The 19,281-nt window shown below is 36.0% G+C and overlaps 2 long non-coding RNA genes across 2 annotated transcripts; one reads left to right on the forward strand and one right to left on the reverse strand.

Annotated features, from left to right (window-relative positions):
- Positions 1-2,830: 2,830 nt before the first annotated feature.
- Positions 2,831-13,198, reverse strand: LOC149065069 (uncharacterized). Its single transcript, XR_016195675.1, has 3 exons — positions 12,986-13,198; positions 9,291-9,434; positions 2,831-5,786 (listed from the first exon to the last, which is right to left on the reverse strand). It is a non-coding gene; the product is annotated as an uncharacterized LOC149065069 (long non-coding RNA).
- A 200-nt stretch (positions 13,199-13,398) lies between these two features.
- Positions 13,399-17,909, forward strand: LOC149065070 (uncharacterized). Its single transcript, XR_016195676.1, has 2 exons — positions 13,399-13,612; positions 17,638-17,909. It is a non-coding gene; the product is annotated as an uncharacterized LOC149065070 (long non-coding RNA).
- The last annotated feature ends 1,372 nt before the right edge of the window (positions 17,910-19,281 follow it).

Raw genomic sequence — 19,281 nt, forward strand, 5'->3', positions numbered from 1 at the left:
CATCGGTTTGTACTCCCTGCTGCGGTAGCAATCATTTTTTGTGGTCATGTCGCCGTTTGTGCTTTACCCCTGTGTCAGGAACGTTTCAGGACGAAGCGACTGATATATACAGGATAACGGTCAATTCTATTGTGCTATCTCTTTGGTTCCCTTGTTCTTGATGAACAGTTGTGACCTCCCGGCACAGAATTCTGTCTACGACCCTGATAGAACATGACATAGTGATATATATGAGAAAGAATCTTCTGCAACAAAGATACTTTTATTGGCGCCGGTCGGGGCTTAGGTGAGAGCCTTTGGGCTATGGTTGACCATCTGGGGAGATAAAAACAGTGTTAAGTGGATATAAACGAATGGATGAATTCGATTACAATACGATTTTTTCAAACTTGTTTGGGAACCGAAATGGGATGAAGCTGGTCAATCCAGAAAAACATCCGTTTGCAGTCACTAATTGGAATATGAAGAAATCATGGTACAGAATGGTAGGCGGGGGGACGCGCGATTTGGTCCTGCTTCCCTTTACACTCACAGTTCTGAACGGGGCCTTCTTTCGTGCAGGAAAGAGCGCGCGCAAGAATGTGTCTCTTTTTAACAACACGCTCTTGAACGCCGCGTTCCTTACCACCATCCAATCCTGCTCGCAAGAACGTCCCGCTCCGGGCGTGCGGGGAAGATTGCATGAGTGAAGGGGCTTTAACCGCCTTCCAATCCTGCGCGCAAGAACGCCCGCTCCGGGCGTGCGGGGAAGATTGTACGTGTAAAGGGGCCTTAATCGTCGGACGTGAGATTGTCTCATCTTTTTTTTTTTTGGTAGCGGGTCGAAATTGGACATATTTTACCGCGCTCTCAATGTTGGCGCTGTATCTCCCATTAGTTTCCCCAACCTGCTAAATTTCGACAAAATCGATCCAACAAGAAACCGGGTCGAAAGGCCTCCGCAGTCTGCTTGTGACGTCAGTAAGTAGTTCATTTTCCCTCAGAATATTCAGGGAATAAGAATTCCCTGCTCGTGCCAGTATCATCATCGTGAGGAAAGGAAATGATCGGGCTCAGAATTGGCGATTTCTATGCCCCACATGCAAGCACTGTGTAGTATTTGTGAGCGAGTCAGGAAGATTCTACGCCAAAATAAGAAGAAACGAAATAGAATGCTGTGTCTTTCAAAACGTGGCAAACTTTCTAGGTAGTCTGAATGGCGTTCATGGCAAACAGTGCAGATGCCTTCTATCTCTAGGAGGTGCTGAGAAATCTTGCAGAGCTGGCGATGTTGGCAATTTATCCCTAAAACTGTTAAAAATACTAACTGTGAAGGTTGTGGAGCATTTCACCTGCAAAATCGTGTTGAAAAGATCAGTATCAGACGGTTACCTGGATTTAACAAAATTTTATCTCTCTATGCAGACATGCATTAACAAATATACAAACAAATTAAACATAAACTCCCTTGTCTGTCTCTTCATACGTGATCTCTACGGGGCGGGGAGAAAAATTACATTCTGATCTGATGTGTGATTTCGAGATGTTAGGCGACGTCACCAGATGCTTCATATGACCTCTTCTAATGAGAAAGTAATGTAAAAATTAATGTTTTTTTCGTGAATTGTTCACCAGAGTAATTTTTCTGTTAACATTATGAATTTTTCTGAGCAAAAACCTCTGATATCGTCTATTGCCATTATATTTCTTGTAAATCTTTAAACACAATACTAGTTTGTTTTTGGCAACGTTTTTTTCCGAGATCATACACGCAATATGATCTAAAGGGAAATATTACATTTCTCACTAATAATACGAAAACTGAATTATTAGGAATGTCGTTTTTGGGAACTGACTTGAGATATATAACTCCTCCGTTATAATAAGAGCTCGGGATTTTACGCATACGTGCATTTGTATTTACCTATTTCGGACTGTTCTGATAATAATTTATATAAATACATAAAATTGAAGAATTTTCAGAAAAACTGCATAGAGAGGCAAGAGTTTCAAAATGATGTTCCGGTAAACGTGATAAAAATCGGTCATTATGCAAAATACCCTGGTGCAATTGATGAATTTGATGAATATGAAAAAAAATTCCCAAACGAATCTAGTATGTTTGACTTAATCCCGTAAGTACTTCCCCGATTTCATCTGAGTTTGCGAATAACATTTTCGCACACGTGTCTTTTAAAAATTCATTAAATTTAACTTCGTTATATCGGGGTCCAATAGTAGAGACCATTAAAATGCGTTTGTTAATTGAGGTCTTGATTGCTTGGAATTCCCGAGAAATTTTTGTTTATTGTCTAAAGTTTTCAATTAGCATCAGGATGGTGATGATCAATAAATGACGAGAATTCAAAATTTATGAAATTATTCCCCATTGAAGTTTTTGACATCACCTTGTTAAGCTATGGGATTTTTGTATTTTTATTATTAATTTTATGTATTTTATATTCCATCTTATATATTTAATTTTCGATTTTATATTCAATTTCATAATTGGTTTCTATTTTACTTTTTTTTTTCATTTTACTATATATCAAGGCCTATATATCAACTTTATTCGTCGATTAAATGTTTTATTTTTTTTAGTCCACCTGTGGGCATAAGCTACTGTGTATTTTTATTCGTGTACTTTATGAATTTTTTTTAAGCTTTATTTTATTACTTTTTTGTTCGATGCATTTTTTTTACCCTCTCCAACTGTAACTGGATATTTTCTGTTGTTGGATGATGAATGAATGAATAAATAGGATATTATATTACAATTTTCTAATGGTAAAATCAAATGATTTTTAGAAATCATGTTCCAAACTCAAATAAAATGTCAAAAAGACCATCCTTCATAAAAAGTACTAAGTTTTTATTGGTATAAAAAGGAAAGAATTGTTGTAGAGTCGATTAAAAGAGTTTAATTGAACCCAATAGTAGATTTCCTAATGTAAAACCGCAACACTAAAGTGGGCGTAACTTCGGTTTAAAGCGTATACAAAACAAGGCCCGTTTTGGAATCGAGAGATTAGGCTTTCATAAAAAATGAATTATGTAAATATCTATTTTATTTTCTTCTAAATTGATGTACAAAACGTATTCATATGCATTAATATGATCCGAATACCAAAGTTATCATGTATCACGCAAGGAATCATATATGGAAGGATGCAGTTAACGTGATCTAATGAAAAACAGTTTCAAACGTGGGAAATATTCGATTGTGACACAACAATAAAAATATTTATCATAATTCTGAAGTCGTCGATAGAAATCTCATTCCGAAATACGATTATTAATTTTTTTTAATATTAATCATATGCTCACAAAGACGTATTAAAACTATACCCGGGGCCGGAAATGGAAGGGCAAAGGCCATGGACGAAAATTTTTGAAAAAGTACAAAAATACTGTTATGAAATCATTGAATCTGGTAGCACACAGTTGAGTCAGAAAAAAAATGTTGGCCTTCCCCCCATCCTCCTCACAAAACTCCTGGTTCTTTTGCTATAACTTGTGAAGACAAATTTTTGAAAAATTTACAAATTTACAACAGTTATTCTTCTTGAGCATTATTTTTGTGAATTAATCATTCACTTTTCTCGGGCCACTTGACACAATCACAAACAAATAAAGGAAACGTTGATCGAATAAAAAAAAATTCATCATGTGTGTGATATATTCAAGTAAGAGAACTTTTGTGTGTCCATATGGGATACTGGAAAACAAAAATTCCATCAGTGTAGCTTGCAGTATGCATTGAGAAAGCTTCACTAATAATTTAGTTTCCGTCACAATCGGTAAAAATTTCATAGAAAACAACTCGACGCCCGTCAATTGTCAAAAACCTGTGAAAACTTCTTGCAGAATAAAAAAAAAATATATTCATTTTTAAAATAGGTTTTGGAAGAGTTCTTATTGGATTTTTTTTATGTGTGTACTTATTTTCTTCTCTCTCGCCCCATAACAATTAAAAGAGGGTGCAGGTTCATCCACTGAAATATGGTAGCAAAACCAGGGCTCGGCAAATCACAAAAAAGTCACCAGAACAGCTTTTCAAGAGCCAAAAATTTTTTCTGAGGAAAAAGAGGTACAAAATAATGTTTTTTTTCAACTTTTAAACGACATCCTTTCCATGTTCGTGCATATATACGGGTATAAGTTCTAAAATTTTGTATAGTTCTCAGACTTGAATTAAAAAACCAAAACAAAGGAAAATTTGGGTACCTATTCTGTAGTCGCGATGGCAACTGGGGATTCATCAAGCCTTGATTAGGACATCTTCTCATGCTAAGCTATTTGCTTGACACCACCTATTTCATTTGAACCCCATCAAAAATGAATTAACTTGAGTTTCACCAGATTAAAACTGGACGGGAACTTCTGGTAAGAAAAATCACATTCACGTGGCTTCTCTTGTGTGGACTCTTTCGTGTCGATTTAAACTGTGAAAGTGATTAAATGTTTTACCACAGATATTACACTCATGCGGCTTCTCCCCAGTATGGATCCTGTTGTGCAATTTTAATTTGCCTACTTCAGAAAATTTTTTACCACAGATTTGACACTCATGGGGCTTCTCTCCCGTGTGGATTTTTTTGTGTTGTTTCAAACTGCTTCTGTGATAAAATGTTTTACTACAGATATCACACTTGTGTGGCCTCTCTCCAGTGTGGACACTTTTATGTGATTTTAATACACTTACTTGAGTGAATTTTTTACTACAGATATCACATTCATACGGCTTTTCTCCAGTATGGAGCCTGTAGTGTAATTTTAAAATGTCAATTCGAGAAAATGTTTTACAACAGATTTTGCACTCATGTGGCCACTCTCCCGTGTGGACCCTGCGATGTAGTTTTAAATGGACAAGTTGAGAAAATGATTTACCACAGATTTCACACTCGTGTGGTTTCTCTCCCGTGTGAACTCTTTTGTGTGTGTTTAAATCACCTATTTGAGAAAATGTTTTACCACAGATTTCACACTCATGCACCTTCTTCTTCATTTGGACCCTTTTGCTCATATTCAAAGTGCTGTGGCTAGAAAACGTTTTACTACAAATATCACAAAATGTGAGGTTCAAATTATCTACAAGAGAAAGTGTTTTACCACATATTTCAACACTGGTGTGAATTCTTTCCAGTGTAGACTGTTTTGTATTTTGGTAAAAACTGTCAGCAATTTTTTTATCACTGAATATCACACTTGTATGGCCTTCCTTCACTTCAGATCCCCATTTTGTTATTTAAATTGCCTACTCGAAATAATATTTTATCACAGAGTTCCCAATGATACAACTTCTACTGTGCATGGATTCTTTTGTATCAGTTCAAATCACTGATGTCAAAAAATGTTTCATCACAATTATATGGTTTCCCTATTGTATTTTTTGTACATCTACATTTTTGCAAAACAATTATTTTCACAAAATTCACAGTCATGTGGCACCTCCTCAGTGCTAGTTTTTGTGTGCTAGTTCAAAGTGTTGATCGACGTTTTTCCACAGATGCAGCATATTTTTGTTGTCTTTTTTTACAGAATTAAATACCTGATCCATGGAAAAGTCTTAATAGAGATATAACACTAATGTGTGTTTTCTACAGCGTGGACATTTCAGTTTAATATTTTTATGGACACAAGTCTAAATCATTCAATTTTATCAATGTTCTTCTGCTGTACTGACACTCGTGAGTTTTCTTCAGTTTGAAATTGATCAGAAGCTTTTTTTTTTGAAACAGGCACATCTTTTCTTATAGAGCTTCTGTTGTTTTATCCTGCATATTATGATGGGAATCTTCGATTATCTGCAAAAGAAAAAGTATCATCTTCACAAATTCTAAATCTATTATAATCAAGGTTGGCAAGGATTTGGTCAATACAGTAAAACAATTGGTATCTACCATATTTTCCAAAACACTTGCTTCAAAAACCATACATCAAAATAGGAAATCAAAGTAAAGATAATGGGCCGTATTAATAAAAAGGAGGAAATGCTCACAAGCAAAAGAATCAAAGTAAAAGCAGAAGCTTTAAGTAAAAGGTAAAAGCAAAACCTTCAATACGTATTAATGATGATTACATTTAACTTGCAAGTAAATCCTTCTCATCTATTAGGAGTAAAGTGAACCGGATCCACTTATGTTGATACCTGGAAATCTACAGATTGTGCCGATTACACTGTTCAACAACTTTTACTTTACTTATTTTTAATATTAAAGAGTGAAATAAGTTTATTTAGACTATTTTGTGATGCTGTATTCAAATATGATTGTAAAAAATCTTTAAATAGAGCACAGTTTTTTCTGTATTAATGATTGTCATTTTTTTTAAATACAAATATACAACAAAAAACTTACATATCTAGAAAATGGATATAAATGGCAAATATAGGCTACTATTAAAAACAAATTATTTTGTTTTCAAAAAGATTTTGAGGTTTTGCTACAAACAATGATTTAAAAAAATAATTAAATACCAACTGAAACAAATTAAGAAAAGCCATACGACAGAGAAATGAATGAAGAACTAGAAAAAAAATTACTACCAGAGTAATCTGAAATTTTGTAAAAAAAAATTATAAAGTCTCGGAGAGAAACAGCTTGTCGACTTTTTTGGGGAGTGGACCATATTTTTCCCATCTTAAAATGTCCACTGTGTTACGGTCATTTGGGAAATATATTTTTATTCCAGTTTAAATCTGATAACACTTTTGAGCTCATTGGAAAGTTCACTTTTAATGCTTAATCAACTTTTTTTTGGATTCGACTTTAAAAAAACGACCTACGATACATGTTACGTCTTTAGTACCAGATTTTTCTCTGCGTAATATCCAATCTGTTGCTGTTATACTGTAAAGGAATTAGCAAAGTTAAATAATAGTATCGTTCGAGGGATAATGGTATGAAAGGATGGACTTTGAAATTATGTATTTCAAAGCCATACCAGCCAGGTGTTATCCAGGTGTGAGTCCCAAAGAATACGGATCTCTCATGAAAGAAACCTATAAATTTGGCGCGTAGCACGTAAGGAATACAGAATCAAAGAAGTAGTATAAAAAGTAGCGATAAACAGATCTATAAATATGGGGACTGAAATGAATCGTATAAGAGGTTCAGGACATTATGAAAGAAATCGGTATAAGTTGTATAAGAAGAATATGGTAATAAAATTCAGCGGCCGTGCTCATATTTCAATGATATTTGCAGCTGGTCAGAATTTTGTATACATGTAAAAGCATGAGAAAATCCAGGGTTAGAGCAGATGGTATTGGTGAAAGGAGATTTGCGAATTCCGGGAATAGTTCCCACAGGAACGTCAACTGAACCAAAGGGATAGCAGTAACCAATGAAACGCATGTCCATAGGAAAATGTTAGCCAATAATGTAAAGTGAAGAGAAGTTTGGTAAAGAAAATTTAGGAAAGAAAATCGGAATTAGCGAATGAGATGAAGTTTATGGAATATAGGTAGGAGTAGGCGGATAGCCAAAGAAAAATATATATATGAAGTTTGAGAAGAGTGGAGACTCAGAGAGAGAGTGAGAGAGACAGAGTTGGAGAGGTTGTGGAAGTCCACAAGATAAGTGTGAGATGGGCACTCTCGAAAGAGTGAAGTCGATCTCCACCGGATTTGGGGTAAGTCACTCTTCCAAAATATAAACCAAATATTTAACATTCACTCTCCATGTTACTCGTATAATGTAATGCAGTATCCTAACTTTTAATGTACATTCATATATGTGGTCATAAATTTTAGAGTAGCCTAATTATTAAAGATTAATTAACTATTTTATCTTTGTTTCCTTGGACTTGTCATTTACCCGGGCATGTGGTTATTGACTTCGGTTCACAGCGCAAAATGTATTTAAGGGGCATAAATTTGTAAGTTTATGAATTAAATTCGATCACGGCATTAAGGATGTTTACATTAGAGCGATATTTAGATTCAGTGTTGCAGATGGGTAACCCATGACATTTGTAAGTCGGTGATATGAAACAATATTGAAAGTACTGCCCGTTAACAATAAAAATAATGCACCACCCGTTAACAATGGTGCCTCATACCAGTACCGTGTCAATGTGAGTCCAAGGTTGCATTAATATATAACGTAATTTCATATTAATATTCAAGAACTTTTTGTAAGCGGTATATTACAATGCCTAATCACGGTGGTAGTAGTGTGGTGCATTCATCGGGCGAAGCACCCCAAGTAAAGATCAACACAATCACTGGCTATGCACCACCCATTAACATTACGGCATTATCATAAATAATTAAGTTCCTTTTTTTTTCATCTATATCAACGTCAAGTGATAGTACATGGATATATGCTTCAAAATATAACAAAATTTAATAAAATTATCAACTATCGATCATTCAAATTTCTAATGATAATAATTCATGTATTTTTTCCACTCCGTTACGTGTTCTAAAAACTCAAGCAACGCCAACCAATGCAAACTATGATTTAAAGTCAAGTTTTCTTAGTTAAGAGGTTTTGAAGTTTTAAGTTAAATTTAATAAATTATCTCTATTCCATTTAAACTCTCCACTGCATTATCATGTTATTTTTTCAGTTAAATTACAAAGTCAAGCGGTACAAATTGGCAAAATCACTGCCAGGCACAGATCCAGTAAGATGTGTCAAAAGCGGCATTTTATTATGAGTAAAGGTCATTCTATGACAATACGTCTTGTACTTTATGAAACAGAACCATTGTTTTCCTATATTATTTTTGTTTCCACACTGTACCCCCCTCCCCCCCCACAATCCACTGTGGATCATCAATGCAAGATTTATCCCAACACTACATTACAATTCATTCAATATGAGCAAAACATTTTCGAAGTAAAACAAAAAAATCATCCTGATGATACAAAGTGAAACCTCGATATAATGATACTCTACGAACCAAGAAAAAATATTGTTGTAGAGGGGTTATCATTGTGTCGAGAGGTAGCATTGCCATCAGTAGCCACCAAATTTGTACTGTTGTCGGAATTGTGTTGTTAGTAACACCACCACAAAATGTATTTATTAGTCAGTTATTTTCATGAACTCAACTCTAAGTAATTCTCTAAGATTTCCCGCTTACAATGTTTCTTAAGCTGGTTTTTTGAAAAACATTACCACTGTAGTGTCTCTCCTCCCCCCCCCCCTTCTATAAAAAAAATTACCATTAGTGTCATCATTATTTTTCTGTGCCATTCGCCTGTACATTAGTCGAATAATGGACTTTCTCCTTCACTTAAAGACATTCTTGTTTTTAATACTTAAACCAAAATGCTGGTAGCAAAAAAATATTATTACTTAAGGACTTCAAATGCAGCAGACAAAGAATCTGAAGTAGCGATGGTTTCGGTACACTTTGATGGTTTACTCATCGGCTCAAATGAAAGATCAACTTTTGGCTAATGTTTCTGATGAATCGTAAACAATATTAGTACGGAACACCTACGGAGAGAAAAAAATGAATAGTATAAACAACAAAAAATGATTTACGAACAATCAGTAAATTGCGATTCTTGTACAGTGACAAAATAGTGTAATCTTTATTAATTTTCGGCATTCTTTCCACAAAATACAGTTGCGATTCTATTAAAAAAATTTTATCTTAATATACTTATCGAAAATCAGTTTATGTTCATTACAATCGATGTTTCTGATCAAATAAACAGTTTTTCACTCTATTATCACTTAATAATCTCAGCAATAATCCTGTGATTATGCTTGAATTTCAGAAATGCCCATTTTCCACTAAACATTGTGTAACTCTGAAATAGCACAACTCATTGTAGCCTAAGTTGGGGGGCGTTATTACCTTCGAATGGATTACATTGGGATTGGATTTAGATTTTATTGGCGTAAGAACCAATCAGGTTAAGCTGCACCAAGCAAATGGGTGCTTTAGATGAGAGGTAAATGCTTCCAGAGTACGGATTCATGCAAGAAGAATGATCACTACTTAACCGACAATATTCGTGAGACCAACGTAACTGAATAAAGTTTTACTTCCATGAATTTCTTTGTTCACATTTTTTATCCATTTAAAATTTTATCCTTCAATTTTAAGTAATGATATGATTCACAGCTAAGAAAATTCTTTTGTTGTTTTTTTAAGGAAAAAAATGGCAGCAACGAGTGCAAAAATAAGAAAAGTTGAGCTAACCAAACTGAAGAGCAAAAAGTTGAAGAAAGAGAAAAGGTTAGGGTTGATATGAAGTTATTGAGACTGAAGAGAAAAAAATAATGCGAAATGGATAGAGAAAGAGCACCATGCGTAAAAATAAAGAATGCAAAAAATGTGTCAGAAAAGAAAGTTTGAGTTATCTTCACCAGATGCCCAAAGCAAATCTTTTCGGAGGTCCTCAGAGCTTTAGAAAGGCTCTCCAAAAAACCAAAAGTACACTACCACCTAGTCCAAGAAAATAAGTTGCACTTGTTAAAACAATGGCTACTAATTTAGGGATTCCAATTTCTGGTAAGAGTACAATATAAAGTAATAAGAAAAAGCTGTAATGAAAAAGTAAGGTTGAAAACTTTTATCGCGGAGATGATATTTCTCGTCAGCCTCTGGGAAAAAAAAGATGTAAAATCAGTTAGAGACCCAGTAACTAAGGAGAAAGTGATTTTGGCAAGACGTCTCCCAATGTTCAATTTGAAGGAGGTGTATGAATTATTCAAAACTGAAAATCCCAATGCCACAATAAGTGTGTCTAAATTCTGTCAATTCCAACCAGTGGAAGTAAATACTGTCAGTTCTTAAGATCAAGAAGTTCTTTTGTTGTTCTTATTTCTGATACATTCGTGTGTGGATGGGAAAATTCCAATATTGAATCTGTGAATGATCTTTTGGCAATCATCATTTCTGATATGAAGTCTGTTAATTGCACGAAAGCATCATGTGAAACATGTTCATCACAAGGAAATTTCTAACTCTGTCAAAGTTAAACCTGAATAATGGAATGGAGGTAAATTAGAGGCGAAAAAATTCACCCCTAGTTTGTTTGCTTCAGAGTCAGCAAAACAGACTATGAAGATTGCAGAACATGTCTACAACATTGAGTCACCAAGCAAAAGAGCGGAGAAAGCAGAAAGGTAATTTGCTGCCAAATGAGATCATGCTCCAAACAGATTTTGCTCAAAACTATCAAATAAAACACCAAAATGAAGTGGTGATAGCTCACTGAAAAAGTGACAAGGACCCAACTGTAACCATATATACTGCTGTAATATATTACAGAAAAGAACTAGATGATGATTTAACAAAACAGTCATATGCCATTATATTCGACACAAAAAGCCTACATCCTATGAAGTCAAGATTTTTAATGAATATATGATAGCCAATTTCCAAAAAAAAACAACTCAATGTTGCAGTACGAAAAGCTATAATTTGCAGCGATGATGCTGCTGCACATTTTAAGAATCGTAACTCAGTGGCTGCAATGTCGTGTTCAGATTTAATTTGATTCCCAAATGCGACACCACGGAAACATTTGTTTATTTTCGCTGTGCTCGTCTGATCCAACTGGATTACACTGTATTTTTTGTCTGAAAGCTTTGACTCTGGTTACTGAAGTAATATTAATACCGGGGGTGGTGAAAACAAAGCCGATATTTTCAGGTCCGGGGGCCCCAGCCATCAGCCAGAACAAAGTTCGACCTACAGGTGTAGTTACTAATAATCAAAAACATGTTTTTTTGTGTATATGTGTAATACTATGTGTCATTTTGCCTTCAGCATTCTGCTCACAGTTGCGCTTTATCACCAATTTTTTTTTCAATTCTCGATGCCGTTAAACAGCTTCTGTTGGGCCAAGACCTAAAAACTCCCTTGTAACTTCGAACAGAAATGAATTTTTCCAGTGATTTAATTTTGCATTTTCTTGTGTGACTTTTTTCTTTTAAATTTGGTAGTATTTGTTTACTGTCTATTCAATTCTGTGTCGATTATTTCGATTTATACCTTGAATTTTGGATTATTTCATGTGTATGTGCCCTATGGGTTATTCCGATTTCTAACAAAGATTATTGCTGGGCGGTGGAGAAAGGAAGATGAAAAAAAAAAACAGGTGAGCATTGAAAAAAAGTTTTTTTATTTCCCTACGTTATGTTTCGGGATGCAATAGGGTTGCAACCTGAGAACTAGGTGATCATAAGCGTAATTAAAATCCATTTTCACCCTGAAGCGGTACCAGATCAAGATAAAGAAGCGGAAAGCAAGATCATCATGAGTAACATAGTGGAAGGGCTTCGCAAGTTCAAATCAGCACAATATTTTTTTCATGACATAGATCCTTTATGGTATGTTGTTCACGTGTAGAAAAATTGGTAAAGGAAGTCTTGTCAACACACTCTTACATATTTAATGATATGAAGAAGAAGAAACGGTAAACATAAATCACAATGTTCTTACACAAAACATCGACAACAATCACTGCACCCTCTCTTTTATATTCCCTTCTACCCTCATAATGTTCAATTAACGAGATATACAAAAAAACGTGTGTTCTGTATTTGTGGTAACTCTCGGAATATGATGGAGGTGGGGGCGACAATAACTATGAAAAACACAATCGGGCTAAGCAATTTTCTGTGAAAATTACACATTCAAAGTACAGTTTAACGGATTATTCCTGCAACAATAACGATTATTCAGTGATAATCAACTAAGGGCTATTCATTTGATCAGCAATTTCATTGATTCTTGGTTTTTAAAAGCTGCCATAGAAGCTGTAAAAGATAAAAAACGGGGTATGAAGAAAATCATGATTTTTCTTAAATTTAAATCAGATTTTTCTCAAAACAAGTCTTGTTAATTAAGTTCTCTCTCTCTCTCATTTGGCTACAACTTCTTTCCATCTGTTTAGCCAAATTTCTACAATTGATAAAAAGTAGGGGAATCATGGTCCCAAGACCCACCTAATCATGGGAAAACCCGGCGTAAAAGACTTCGGGGTTAACAAACCATAATGCTTTGCGCATGCTCATACTTCACGTACTTTCATTCACCGGCACCATATTGATCTTCAGTCATCGGAAACCTCATGCACCGATGAGCAAAATGTCGTTATTAATGCACCGATGACTAATTAGTCAAACTAAAATAATATCACGATGAATGAGGGCGTAAATACTAACGCTGAAGGAAGCCACAATCGCTAAGTGAAAGCATTGTTTGTTTCCGCTTCTTTGTTTGTACACTTTCTCTGGCGTTGCCAAACCTGAAAACCAAAAAAAGAAAAATAACAAACCCTGACCATATATTATAAAGCAATAAAAGTAGTGAATTAAAATGTATATCTCGATGTGTAAAAAGGCTCAACATGAGAAAAATATGTTAATTGTGTATGATGGTTGGAAATGTTCAAAAATAGACGATGTCTTCAGAGAAAATAATTTACAAAATATTCATCAAAACAACAACCACTACGAACTGTACCCTCTGTTTACTTCTCGAAATTCGTTCGGTCACAGTCGACAATGTTTACCCGAGAAAGGCACTGCAGTAAGGATCGTTGATTTTGATCCTTAAATAGCCGTAATTGATCATCAAACGACACAATTAGGATCGCTGCTTCCTTGAATTCACTAATTTCTCGAGTGTATTTATCCGTGTTCAAGTACCGGTTAGTAAATGCATGTAGCGTAATGTTTTTATTCTTCAGGAGGTTTCTCCCGAGCTTATTTTGCTTGTTAAAATTCTGTTGAAAAATGAGCAATAATTAAATTTTTTTTTTAAATTTCTGGGTATTCGAAGCCCGCGGGTCCCTGTTGGCCAACCCATCTGTTAAGGACCTTGCCCTGTGTCTTGATGGTCATCTCGAAAATAAATTTCTCGAATCCGTCGCTAATTAAAAAAGTTCGCGTCCATTATTCAATTATTTTTGTTCTTTTGCATGCAGGTAGACGATAATTATTTCATTTTTCATAATGTGGCAACGAAAGAGTTGAACAAAAAAAAAAAAAAGTCGGACTTGATTGTTTTGAAATCAACCCTGGTTTCTTTCCGAGAGGCTTAAAAGGGTAGTTCTAGCCAGGGCCGCAACTAGATGCTTAGTAACCCGGGGCAAGTGCGCATTTTGGCGCGCCCTTGTAATGTTGAAGGAGAGGTTTGAGAATAAAATTTGTACCTCCTCTGGTCCGGGGCACGAGACCTGCTTGCCCTCCCCCCCCCCACTAGTTGCGGCCCTGGTTCTAGCACTTGGAATTCTAAGGTGGTGGTAATTTGAGAATGAGGGTTTCTATTAAGGCTTGTGGAACTTTTCGGAACTCCCAACATTTTTTTTAAAACATTTTCTCGATTATTTCTTTTTCATTCAGTGTTTTCTTTGGAAGGAGTTTGACCACGTGTTTTTAGCAATTTGTGCCAGTAAGAGGCTGACTTTGGTAAAAGAAACATTGATAAAGAGCGTTTTTTTTATCAAAGTTGCCCATTACACTATCAAATTTTTTTGTCAAACTTATTTTATAAATAATCTTTGACAAATAACTTTTATAGTGTAAGGCCCGTATTACACCATAAAAGTTTTGTAAAAGCTCTTTGATAAAACGTAAAAATTCAACCAATAAGATCACCGGTTGCAACCTATTGGTTGAATTTTTCAACTTTTATAAAATATTTTTCATAAAACTTAATAGTGCAATCCCGGCCTTAAGCCCGCGCGCGGATTACACCATAAAAATTTTATAATTCTTTTAAAAATGCAACCGATTAGTGAATTTTCTCACCCACGACCATTTACCAACATCGTGAATTCCTAAAGTCCATAACTTCGCGTTACTTCATACACCTAATAGAAATTATAAATTCAAATGTACTGAAAACAAAAGTCAAATTCTATGATTGTTTGGCGATCGACCAAAATCCGTTACGATTTCCGATCACGATCGACAAGTTGCCGATCGCTTCTCCTAATCTCGCACATTAAGAGAAAACCCTGAAAGGAGTGACCGGTATATGCCTGCCGTTCACTCAGCTCACTCAGAAAATAGCCAAGCCAAATTCTAAGGGCAAGCCCGAAACCTCCGTCCACTGTCATACTAACGATCTCGATAGGCTGACACGAACCTAATTTGTTTTAGGCCTTTCGTGGAAGAAGGAGTCCTTCTCACCCAGACATCGCATATACAAAGAATTCGCACCACAACATTCTTTTTTATAATGTCCGAACCCATTGCATCCATTGTTGAAGACTGATAGAGAGTGCTCATTGTTGACAGTTTAGAAATGAAGTTAGAATTTCTACAAGATATACAGAAGACTGGATGTTGTGAAGATATTTATTATTTGAGATGTTAATTTTTTTTTAAGGAAGGGAAAACTCATCTCTGCCTCTACCGGGAGTCGAACCCGGGTCCCTCGATTTCCGGATGAGGGCTCTAACCACTAAGCTACAGAGGAGATAGCGATTTTCCTTCACTAGAGCGTAAATATGCCGAACGGAACCGTGCAATGGACGGTGCAACCGATCAGCTAATAGCTCATGGACGACGAGCCACCAGATGGCTATATATATGACATGAATGTCGCTCTCCACTTGTTAATACAAGATATACAGAAGACTGGATGTTGTGAAGATATTTATTATTTGAGAAATAAATAATAATAAATATCTTCACAACATCCAGTCTTCTGTATATCTTGCATTAACAAGTGGAGAGCGACATTCATGTCATGTCATAAGTTAGAATTTATTTCCCTATCATTGTTGAAATTGTCTCCCATTGTTAAAAGCGAAGCTTTTGTAGATAATTCGATGACGTTTCATCCCCGAACAGGTGAGTTGCGTCGGAATATTTTGTTGGGGGATAGGGTTGCCAAATGCACTCATTTCTGGTACCATTTTAAATAGCCTCGTGTGAGTTTTTTTTTTTAGTTTCTCCCTTTCTCCTGCATTATCAGGGTAGCAGAATTAATTCTAATTTTTTTCTGTCGAGGAGGAAAAATAAACCGAACCATAGAAAAAAAAAATCTGTTTGCACACATACGTATTTAAAAGCGCTTATCAATTACCAGCGAAATTCCCAGAAAACGACGATGTGATTCGCTCCTATATATTGGGCATGTTATATCACTTCATGGTACCGCTTGCGTCAACACCTTTGGAAGGAGGAAATCGCAACATCCATCTTCGGAACACTATTTCTCGCTCAACAACAGCTGATGTCGTGCTAGAGAAGATTACACGAGCTGTCTCAAGAGGCATCATAGGCTTCCTGGGAAAATCGAGAATTGCGGTCTGACTTGTCGCCATCTGGTGGCAGCGTCAGCAGCTGTGAGCTTGGCCTGAGTCTCGTCCGGCCGTCCATGTACGGTCCCTTTCAGTGTACACGAGCTCCAAGGAAAGATTGAGAGATTCTGTGCCTCTGTAGTCTAGGGCGTTCACCCGGAAAGTGAAAGGACGTGGGTTCGATTCCCCGCAGGGGCAGTTGAATTTTCTCTCTTTCCGAAATATATCTTCGCAACATCCAGTTGTTAAAACCGTCGGTTGACTTTATTATTCAGGATATTCCGCATCTAAGGCTATTCCCTGTAGTGGAGATGACTCTTTCTGGTGAAACGCGATAAGCGGCAGGACGCCTAACGATGAAAGTTATAAGTGATAAGAAATACGCATGCCATTTTCCATTATAATTTTGCCAGAAATACGGGCGCAAAATCTCCAATTCTCGCCAATAGCGCAAATTTTTGTCAAAAAAATTGCAAATTGTTCGCCAAAAGTTTTGACGAACCATCGCCAAATACTTCTGTCACCAAAAAGTTGCCAACTGTCACAAAGAAGGAAAGTTATTTGGAAACCTTCTCTAACTGGAAGCATAATTCTATGATCAACGGTTCACCAGTAAAATGTCATACCCCCCCCCCCCGTTTGCTATGCGTCTTGTATAGCAGTGGTTCTCAACCGGGGGCCCTAGGATATTCCAGGGGGCCACGGATGAAAATCTTGCAAGAGGAGAGCCACGAACAAATTTGTGAATAGATTGACAAAAAAATTTAATTTCAAACGACATGCACAGAATATCTTTCTCGAAATTTTTCCCCCCATTCAAATACCATTGACATGAAGAAGCAAATAAAAAAAAAGTTTCGCATGTAAATGCTCGCACACACACATATACACACACACACGCAGGTTACAAAAAATATGTTTTAAATTTTCTCTCTCTGTCATTAATTTGCTGAAATGAAAAAAAAAAATTTCAAATGATTTTAATGTTTTTCATGAAATGCTTCTTTCTATATTGATCCCAGTCCCCCCTCCCCCCCACGTGATTTCCTCCGTCTCTTCCCTCCCTCCTCTCGCTCTTTGGTATACACAAAGTTTCAAAATCCCCGGATTAGAAGTAACACCAATCAAAGGGCTTGAAATTTCCCGCCACCAGAGAGAGAGAGAGAGAGCAGACGACTTTTTTGTGTTGCTCCTTCAACCAGGAGCATAAATTAGTAAGAGCTCCCGGATGTGAAAGATGGCCCAATGACCAATAAGAAGGCTTGATGTTAATTTTTATTGTTCCTGTATGGTTTTTGAAGCAGGTGTTTTATACTAATGCCAAGTAAATACCAAGGGTTTTATCCTATTGACCAAAACCTTGCCAACCTTGATTATAATAGATTTAGACTTTGTGATGATGATGTACTTTTATTTTGCAGGTAATCGAAGATTCTCATCATAATCTTCAGGATAAAACAGCAGAAGCTTTCAAAAGGATATGCTGAGAGAATTTTTTTAAAAAACGTCAGAGTTCAGACGAATCACAGAAACTATAAGAGATTTGGTTGCCTGCTGTCCGTTCCAACGCATCTTTAATAGTATGGGTGAATCATCTGCGAGATCACGTAATGAAGATGATGTGGATAAAGGCGATACCAGTTTTATGTTAATTTAGACAGAATTTATAGCTTCTGATCAATTCGAAAACTCACACAAGTGTTAGTGCTGCAGAAGAACATTGTTGAAAAGAATGATTTAGACTAGTGTCCGTAAAAGTATTAGACTCAAATGAAATATTAGACTCGCACACTGTAGAAAAAACACATCGGCAGGATATCTCTAGTAAATCAGCAATTTTTAAATCTACAAAAAAGAAGCCACATCTGTGGAAGAACATTTCATCAGATGAACACTTCAAACAAGCACACAAAAATTGACTTTGAGGAGGTGCCAAATGAATGTGAATTTTATGAAAAGAATTGTTTTGCAAAGAATGCAAATGTACACAAAACTTTCCACACGTAAGGGGCATCATATAATTGTGATGCATCCAAAAGAATGCATGCATAGAAGAAGCAACACGAATGGGAATTCTTTGGTAAATATTTTTTTCGAGTAGGCACGTTAAATAACAAATCGAGGGCCCATAGTGGAGGGCAAAAGTTTCTGACATTTCACTTTTTTACCAACACAAAACATTCCACACTAGGGAGAAGTCACACGAGTGTGAAAACACATTGGTAAAACATTTTCTCTTGTAGGTTATTATAACATCCACATTTTGTGATATTTGTAGTAAAATGCTTTCTAGCTCCAGCATTTTGAATATGCACAAAAACGTCCAAACGAAAGAGACAGCACATGAGTGTGATGTCTGTGGTAAAACATTTTCTCAGAGTAGTAATTTAAATACTCACAAAAGAATTCACACGGGAGAGAAGCCGCACGAGTGTGAAACTTGTGGTAAGACATTTTCTCAAATAGGCAATTTAAAAGTGCACAACAAGATCCACACTGTAGAGAAGATATATGAATGTGATGTCTGTTTTAAAACATTCCACGTAGTAAACAATTTAAATAGGCACAAAAAAGTCCACACTGGGAAGAAGCCACATGAGTGCGAAATCTGTGGTAAAACATTTTCTCAACTTGGCAATTTAAAATCACACCACGGAGTCCATACTAGAGGGAAGCCACATCAGTGTGATATCTGCAGTAAAAAATTTTCTCGAGCAGACAGTTTAAACAGACACAAAAGAGTCCATACAGGAGATAAGCCACACGAATGCGAAATCTGCCGTAAAATATTTTCTCAACTGGTCCATTTAAAAGTACACCACAGGGTCCACACTGGAGAGAAGCCCTACGAGTGTGATATCTGTCGTAAAACATTTTCTAGAGCAAACAATTTTAATACACACAAAAGGGTCCACACTGGAGAGAAGCCACATGGCTGTAAAATCTGTGGTAAAACATTTTCTCAAGTAGGCGATTTAAAATTACACCGCAGGGTCCATACTAGAGAGAAGCCGTACAAGTGTGATATCTGTTGTAAAACATTTTCTCAAAGTAGCAATTTATCC

The sequence above is a fragment of the Pholcus phalangioides genome, unplaced genomic scaffold (genome assembly GCF_987345545.1).
Source record: "Pholcus phalangioides strain wild (caught in Gottingen) unplaced genomic scaffold, Ppha-v1.0 ptg000041l_1, whole genome shotgun sequence".
Classification (NCBI taxonomy): Eukaryota; Metazoa; Arthropoda; class Arachnida; order Araneae; family Pholcidae; genus Pholcus; species Pholcus phalangioides.